Genomic DNA, 10,229 nt, shown 5'->3' on the forward strand with positions numbered 1-10,229 from the left:
AACAGGCTTATAAAAATATTTATAATCATTTAGTAGCGACAGATACCAGTGGAATCAGAAACCACGATCAAAAGGTTAATCTTTCCCATACATTATTTGACCATATTTTTTTTTACAATATTGATATTGAAATTAAAAATTCACATTGTTCATTCATCATAAATTAAAATAACATAATTTATTATTATGATCACAAACTATTGTATTTTCACATTGCACCGTATATAGGTACTACGCTTACAGCAATTGCATTTTGTATATTTTACAGGTATTTATTAAATATTGTCTTATTATTCATAAATCTTCGTTTCTAAATAATATGCTGTAATTGCATGCATTATTATATGCTTCATTACTCGAATTAATGCTAATTAAGTTTATATGATTTTATATCGAATTCAAAGATATAAACTTAATAATGTTAACATAATAACACATATCTATTGTACAGTAAGTACATCATCATTTATTCATTTATAATAAATTATGTGCACTATAATAGGTGTTGAAAAATTGAGGCTGTGAGGTATAGGAACTAGAAGGTTTGATGATCAGTATTTTGTGTATTTTAAGTATCGGTGTGTATTTATATTGTTGCACAAAAACAATTATAGCTCTTCAAAAAGATTTAAAAACTGTATGGAATAAAAAAAGATGATTAAAATCAATTTTGTATAAAACTAGTTTTGCATAAAAAATTGAGTTTCTGTTTTTCCATATGTTTTTTAAATTATTGAACATTTTTACTTTGACTCCCAAGAAAGTAGCAACTATAGATTCACTTTTCTATCAGAAAAAAATGCTGAAGTAGTAAATTGAAGTATTTTTACTGCCCCAAAAGGTAATAACAGACACAAAAAAAATTAAAATATAACACACATCATTGTAAAATCAACACATTCATCTCTCCGCTCAGAATCTAAAATGAATGACAAATAATAATGTTTATGTATGTTATTATTATTGAAGTATTCACGATTAAATAAGTATCAAAACAACATTATTAAGTTACCTAAACGCGATAAAGTGAAAAATTGTTTTAATTATGTATAGAAATTGATAAGCAATAGTTTGGAGTGTCATTAAATATATCTACCTATATATATATATTATATTTATAATGATTGAGTATTGAGTTTTATAAAAACATAATGTCGTATTTGAGGCTCCGTTGTCACTATATCGTTCCCATCTACTCGAGCGTGTATTAAGTACCGTCAAACACTTTAGTATCATATTATTATTATATAAAAAGGTTAAAGAGCTTAATTGAAAAGAGGTAGACAAGTAAACATTGTGATTTCGGGCAGTACGGGGAAAGCGCCAAAAGTGACACGTAAAGAAGTGATAACTATTTGGTTGGTCGTGTAGTATAATCGCAAGCAGCTATATAATTTTAATTACTTACAATATGATTATAATTCATAAACATTATACAATAAATGCGCAACAAACGAAAAAAAATAATAACTGTAACAAAATTGAACGGGAAATGTCAAAACGTGGTAATCGGCGGTGTTTGATGATTGTGGCGAGTGGAAATATGACAAGGGGAGGGGGGTGGTTGAGATGAAACAAATCACTTTACCACAGTGTGTTGGATAAATTAATGTTATACGAAAATATAATTAAAAAAAACGGTTTGGGGACGAGATTGTTGTCATATTTTGAATAATAAACGGGCGTCCTTTTGAGAAGACCGAAAAGTAATATATTATTTAGTTTATAGGACGAGAACGATCGTCGATAGGAATTTTCCATACGTTTGAGTAAACTGTAAGCCAAAACATATTTATTCGGTTTGCCCCAGTTTCGGACTGTAAACTCGTTTCGATATTACAATTATTCTTCTTCTTATTATTATTATTATGAAATATATGGTTTTTATATATATCAGAATATGTACGCATGTTACACAAAAATAATATTATTATTATATTATGTAATATTTCCGTTTGTGATTTAGTTAAACGTTTTTATATAAAATACATGATATTATACGGTTGCCGGAGTGTACATTGTTGGCTTTTTATCCGTTTTGGTCAGTACCCAGATTTATTAATTTTTTTGTGGACGTAGGAGTGGGATAAACTGACGCGTGCGCCTCGTTTGGATTTCGTTCGTTATTTACTGGCACCTCACGAATAATTATTATTATACTTATTACGTATGGGTTGAAAGTTCATGTAGTTTTTTTTTTTTTTTAAATGACCGATATCTCTTGGATATAACTGCAGTTTCGGAATAAACATGAATCTCACACAATGGTCTTTCAACACTGCTCTACATAAAGTGATAGTTTTTGGAAGTCTTAAAGTCGTTTACTCGTTTCTTAATTTAACGTTTCCGAAATCAAAACTTCGATTTCCAAACAAACACGTGCGGCGACAGTGCTTTAACAATAAAGAAAGATATTTAATCACTTCCTATTATTATAAATTATAGTTACTGCGTTCCGATGTGTTTTCGATTGAAAATCATATTATTAATAATAATATAGAATAAATTAAGTACTTAAGTACTTCAATAAACTTCGAATTGACTACGAACATAAACATAAATCCCACCGTTTCGAACTATAAACAATATAGGTTCTATAAACGATCAAAAAAATGTGTGGGTTTTCAGCAGGTATACTTTAAATACAATTCGGTCAAAGAAATGTTGCCAAACATTTATTAAGTTCAATGGATAATAGACGTAAAATATTATATTATTATGTATTATATAGAAACAAGATCGTACGACGTTGCAGTGAATCAACAACGCAATACCCATATATTATAATACCTGCCACGCTATTTATACCTATACAACACATTTGAGTAATTTATTAAAACAAATAATCAATTATAAGTTATATTGGATTTAATTTATTGCACTGAAATAATAAATTACATAATATATTCATGTATGGGCTGTGCATAGTATATTAGAATCAGCTATGAATTATTATTTTCAAATAAACGGAGTCAGTCTTCCACTGCCAAGTCATGTCAAACGACAGTTTTCGAGGAAGATACAGAAAAAATAAAAATAAACTTTGGTTATTAGGGGCTTAATCGAGTCTCACTGTAATTTACGATAATAAGTGGTGTAATATTATAGAAGGTATCTATAGTTTTTATTACACACGAATTGAACTTATAAGTTTATATTAAGATCACTGCATTTTATTTGGTCGTAATATTATATTAGAATTAGATGATTGTACAATAACGTAATTTTAAGTTTTTAAATTTACATGTATTAAAATAGTTTTTCTTTATATAAGTAGGTACATAGGTAATATTGTATTTTTATGAACATTTTAAATTTTAATTTAGCCACGAACAACCGCTGAAGACAGCACCAATATTTATAATTTATAAAATATGTATCTTGTTATTTTACAGTCTAGCGAGGTCACTAAGATTTGTTTAAAGGATGTGTTACCAAAATATATTTATTATAATATTATAATTACTTTATATAAATTAAAATATTGTTGAAGCTATAAAAAAAATTATCTAATAGAGATAATCGTTAGTCAAGATATTAATATAATATATATTATATATATTGTATATGGAAAGAATAACATTAGGAATCATTTTACGAAGCATACGGAAAATGTATAAAATATAATTTATAGATTCTTTCTCAATAATGTGGACGTGTTGTTTTGTATTACTGTTCGCTATAGGTAATTAAATTTAAATTTTTGAAAGATAGGGCTGATCAGGGTGCTCTGTTTGGTTACATTGTTTAATGGGAAAATATTACACATTATCACGAATTTAAAATTAATTAACCGTGGTTTATATTATCCAGTATGTATTAATGGGTATACTCAAAATTCGTAGGTAGGTACGTCAAGACACCGTGACACGGAAAACACAAGCATGTATAAAACATAAAGGGACAATAATAATGCGGTCGGGACAATATATTACTATAATATTAACATAAACGGCCGGGTTAGGGTGTGTAATAATTATGTTGTGCCGAGTATATTTTCTTATATATATAATATGGGTCGACGATAACATTACATTCGTCGGGAGACTTGCGCCGTAGTGCCCGTTTACATACATAATAATATTATAATAAACGTAAATATTATAGAGCTCTCACATCATATTAGTAAACATTAGGCATATATATATATATGCCATATACACACTATATGTATAGGTATTATGAATTATGATACAACAATAATTATAATAACGTTACAGAATTCGATGTTAGGTTTTCGCAAATCACAAGGCGTCGCGTGTAAGTTACTAAGGTGTAACTACAATAGGTATAATATAATATAATAGTAATGTTATGCTCCGTACTAACGTCCTTCGCTTCAAGTGGTGTATACCTAGGTAATTTATTTCATTTCTTTTTTTGGAGGGGGGACGAGATGGTTGTTCTTTCCGGCCACTGAGCCCCGAATTCTAGCGGTATCGCCGCACCATCGACGATAAGACCCAGCTTTCTTGTATTTATAATAATATACTCCACTGCATCGTATCGATCTCAAATGTATACGAACAGGGGCGTACTCGTATAATATATGAGGGCGTGTGCTGTGTAACGGCCCGGATGTGCACGAAGTTGGTCCCTCTATCGTGCCAATAATAGGTTTCAAAATATAGTACTGAATAATCAAAAATCGAGTAAGGCCATGATAACCAATTCGCTTTTGGATTTTGCAAATCGGTATTCTAAGACGGCGTAAAGACTGCGGGATGTAAGTTTCTTGAAAAATGAAACATCGATTTGTAAGCTCCGAAAATTAATTTGCAACCAGCTGGTGTCCAACAAGTATATGTATTATCGGCAATTTAAGATTAGCAATATTCATTTTCATTAACAATTATTTTGTATCCTATATTTTAATCGAGTATAGTCTTTTCGGATTATGAAGATGATTATGATTACTATATATTAGTAACAAAACCACCACCCGTCTCCAACTTAATGTGGCTGCAGCTCTGCAGGCTGCTGAAACCAGGGACCTTGATGATTTTAACGGTTCCAGTTCCTATTCGGTTCCCGGTAAAACTAAAATTTCGGTTTCGGTTCCTATTTGGTTCCCAGGAAAACTAAAATTTAGTTCCGGTTCCGGTTTGGTTCCAAGAAAATCTAACATTTAGGTTTCGGTTTCTTTTCGGTTCTTAAAAAATAAAAAAAATGTTACCTGATTTGGTCTTTTACTTATGGAAAACAATTTGTCAAGTAAAAGTATCGGTTCCGGTATGGTTCCGGTTTTTAAATTAATTTAAATAAGGGTTCCGGTGAGGTTCCGGTATTAAAATTAATTTAAATAAGGGTTTCGGCGAGGTTCCAGTCCTTGGCTGAAACGTTGTCTCCTAAGTCCTGGCGCAGCTGTCGTCGAATAATTATCTATTTTCGGAGGACCCTCGGCTCCGCACTACGCGCCATGTAAATAATATTTTAGTATAATAATTTACTATATTGTTGTGTATATGTCACGTTAGAATGCCATCGATCCAACTACAGTACATACGTACAGGGTGTACTGTGTATTTCCGTTTTTCGTGTAAGCTTTATAAAAAAACGAAATCAGAGCACGCACACAAACGAGGGTTACCACGCGACAAAAATAAATAAATAAAAAAGCGTCACGATTTTGGAGCAACGGTGGCATGCGTCACGATAATGTTATATAGGTGGTAATGAATAATAATATGAACACAAGCGAGTCAAGCAAAAACTAAAAAAATATTTTTTGTTATTTTAAACTCTATCTCTCCTAAAATATTGCTGATAACCCGACTGTAATGGACGACGGAACGTTTCGCGGAAATCGCCGAACTTCTTCAGGTCGTCCTGCAAAAACTATATACCTGAACTCGTCAATCGAATAATAACGACCCATGAAAAAACAACCGAAAAAAAACACACATCATTGTAAAATCAATACATTCATCGCTCCGCTCAGAATCTAAAACAAAACTCGATCAGCTTTTCCGCTTCCCGTCAGCTTTTGGCATGGACTTCTATAAGTGGGAGTGACAACCGATCGCCGATAATACGTGAATAACACGCACTCTTGATGATGACGAATTTCATTAGGGGTCACAGGAAAGCATATCGTTATTCATCAAGGTGGTTACTTAATTTTTTCACGACAAACACGTTCCACAAACTTACATGGAAACTTTTCATTAAACACTGTTAAATGTAGATTATATACTATACTACAAAATATTATGCGTAAAGGAAATGATTTAAGAGATTCTGGTTTCACATCAACACAGATAACGAGCACAATAATATTCTCATTATGGGTTATGTTTATTTTTATATAAATTATAACTTTACCCAGCAGGCCATATATAAGCTATCCCGACTTAATCTACATTAAAAAAATTCACGTCAACCCGCTTCTATTTAGGTGTATTTTAGATCACACATCTGAAATTCATCCAAATACCGATACTCACCGAATCCGCGTATATTCTAATGATAGGTAATAAAAACAACAATAATATAATACATTAATACCAGTGGTGAAATTTTTTGAAAAGCTTAGAATGTTAAAGTTACCTATTTTTTTACTATTAGTCTTGATTATTGGTCGAAAATTTAAACTTTAAGCAATGTTTTAATTTATCGTTATGTAAAAAAGGAACTTTAGCACGACACTAAGTATGCAACAGTAGCTGATACAAAAGTTCGTGGGAGGGAATAGAGAGCTAAGCTACAATGGCTGTAGTAAACTTATAGTTGTTGAAAAAAAAATTCTATACAAGAATCAATATTAATCAACATACTTTTTCAATAATACTTTATAGGTACTTATTAATATTATAATATTCTCACCTATACAACACTTTGTAGACATTAATAATACATAATATACCTAAATCAAAATCATAAACAAATTTGGATAGGTATTCGTAATTCTTATATAAAGTTTTTCTTATAAACTTAAAAGTATACATTTTATTAAAATACACAACTTTTGTATACATACATATATGAGAAAGAAGCAATAATTAAAAACAATACTAAAACTACAAAAACTACAAAAAATCTAAAAATATGAATAAAATGTACACTTTTAAGTTTATAAAAAACTTTATTTAAGAATTACAACATTAAATCGATAAGTCATTTTTTTTATTTTAACTTGCCCCACACTTGTATCTGGCTCTGATATATCATAGCTAGCAGTAGGTATACTATACACATAGTTTATATATATAGTTTTATATAATCTGTAATATAACTACATTTCTAGGGTCGTCAGGTACTGGTGGCGGATGTTCACCCTCACCCCTCTTAAATAGTGCTTCCGAATATTACTTATAATATTTTAATAATAAGCCGATCTGTCACTTAATAGTATTAAGTATGTTCCAGGTACCTATATCGCTTTAACTTTTAATCCAGCAGCGGCACCGTCAAACAGAGACGGGCGCCATATGTTGTAAGTGCGTGCAGCCGAGTATTCGCCCTTGCGCACATGTGTGCAAATACGCGCAATCCGAGTGTACAAGGTGATCCATTTAAGTGTCTACTCTTATTATTTCGAAAAGTCTTGACTTATTTGAAAATATTTTTTTATATAATAAAATGTCATTGCAAACCAACATTTTTCAAATAAAAAAATGATATTTTTTACAATCTTCTTATAGGTGCAGAGTATACGACACAGCGTTATAGATACGCTGCAGTAGAATATTGATCCATTACTCCGTCCGTCTAACCTTTAAATAGATACCTACTATAACTAACTCGATATTCGTTCAAAGTTCGAATTTTATATATATTGAAATAACTTAAAAACAAATATATTCCTCTTCAGAGTATGATATCAAAAATGTACGTCGGCATTCGAAAAACTAAAAAACTTAAGAATGGAACTTACAATCGAAATTGAAAATAATATAATTCTAACTATAATATATTAATAATATAATTATTATATCTACCAGATACCTATTATTATGTAAAAACAATATTTTCAAAAAAGTTATGACTTGCGGGACATTCAAACGGATCACCTTGTATCACTTATTATAAGTCGTGTAGGTAGGTTAGGTGTACGTACTATGGTCTATGTGATATTATTATACTCACGCGCAGACGCCACACCGACGACGACGACGGCGCGGCGACGACGTCGTCTCGCTGGTGGACAAAAATGCATTTCTCTGGCGTAGAACACCCGTGTACATAATAATAATAATAATAATAATAATAATAATAATAATAATAATAATAATAATAATAATAATAATAATAATAATAATAATATAATATAATATATAATATATTATAATATAAATATGATGACGACGGCGATGACGATGACGATCATCATGATCATGTTTTATGCGTGCCCGTCCCGCCGAACAACGTGGCGGCGCGTCTATATTTAAACGGCACGCGAGCGTCGGCGGTCGCCTCCCTGTCCACCCCGACAGCCTGTCCGCCCACCAGCCCAGGCCCGCTCTTTCAAGATCGTAACGCGCGCGCGATATTATTTAAATTTTAAATACGACGTGTGATGCGCGAGTACTCCGAAGCTGTATAATAATATTAAAACGATGGTGAGAGAAGCGTCGCAGCCGTGGCGCCGTCGATTAGTGCCTCTAATAATATGAATATATGATGATGATTATAATATTTACAATAATTGACAGTAATATACCATTCTTTTTAAAATGGTTATTATTATTATTAAACGTAGGAAAATATTACAAATTACAAATATTTACAGTACTTACGGTATTTCTTTTTGATTTACCTATTATAGGGCCATAGGGATACATATTATAGGGGTATCCAGAGGCATTTTTTTACACAAGTCTTAAAACTAATTTTATGGCTTGGAAACAAATCAAAGTCTACCCATATCGTTAAACGATATTAAGTAATAAGTAGGTACCTAGCTACCTATAGGTATATAATTATTAAAAAGAGCGCTATGATTTGTTTGAAAAAAAATGTGATGATAATTCTTTAATTATAATTCATGACTATTGTATTATTTTTGTAACCCAGATAATGCAATAATGTTGACGATACATCTACATAATATTTTGTATATAACAGGAGTTACGTGTAATGAAATATGTTGGTATATACCAAATTTTCAATTTGAGGAGACCAATATTTTTATCTTAAACATGTATGTCAAATTTATTGCATTCCCTCTTTATTTTAAAATATTTAAGGAATTCTACTGTTGGCATATATGGTGGGGGGGAAGACAAGTGCCTCCTTGTCACCCTACAATTATGCTACTAGGGGTACCTTCTCTAAGTGTATTACTTGTGTTGAAGCCTGAAGGTTTTTCTTATTTAAGTTAATGCAATTATATAGTAACTATTTAATACCTGTTATATGCTTAATGCTTATAGGCGTGCGATAACAGGATTACGTATTAAGACGCATTGATAAATAAATAAGTAACAACTAATTGATAGGTATACAACATTCAGATTAAAAGTGACTTATGATAATAATGAGTAACTGAACTTACATACTATATGTATACATAATATTAGATATGGTATGGGTAACTCTACTCTCGGGAAAAACATTTTTGAAAAATAAATGTTGTTCAACAAGCTCGAACGACAATACAGGAGGAGGGGGGTTCTAAGACCATTAGAGCGCTTTACATCACGACCGATGGGGCGAGATTATCTTTTCTTCCAAAACGATAAACTTTTCCCTTTTTACGCTGAATTTGAAAAATTCAATGTTTGTGATTTGTATCTACCTCTCCAGCTATGTTAAAGTATACCTTTAACCACGCCCACGACAACACGATTATATTATAAATCGTTGCAGGAACCTATATGGCTATATATGGCTATATAATAATATATAACATACATAATATATTATTATATTAGTACCCAACAAAATATCTGAAGGTATTGTGAATTGTCGAATAAATTAACCCAACAGTTTGAAGCTACTTAGACTACTGTCTTAGTTCGACGAATTTCCCCGACGAATGAGACATTAATAGTGATGTATTTTAATGTTTATTATATTTGTATTTTGTAATATTCATAAAACTATTATGACATGTCTTATATATGTCTATATTACTCTTATAATATTAAGTTCTGCAGCAACTGATACCGTAATAGTTCGATGGGAGTATTCCTCTACCTAAACTTTACATTAAACAAGCTTAAGAGGACGTTATACCCGCATGTGATGTCTCCGTCTTACAAGTGCGTAACATAGCAAATTCTATG

The 10,229-nt window shown here is 31.1% G+C and overlaps 1 protein-coding gene across 8 annotated transcripts in view; it reads left to right on the forward strand.

The window, feature by feature from the left end:
* The window catches only part of LOC100169516 (potassium voltage-gated channel unc-103), a 137,003-nt gene that overhangs the window by 10,975 nt on the left and 115,799 nt on the right, over positions 1–10,229 (forward strand). The gene's annotated exons all lie outside the window — the stretch shown is intronic.

This window comes from Acyrthosiphon pisum, chromosome A2 (genome assembly GCF_005508785.2).
Source record: "Acyrthosiphon pisum isolate AL4f chromosome A2, pea_aphid_22Mar2018_4r6ur, whole genome shotgun sequence".
NCBI classification, from domain to species: Eukaryota; Metazoa; Arthropoda; class Insecta; order Hemiptera; family Aphididae; genus Acyrthosiphon; species Acyrthosiphon pisum.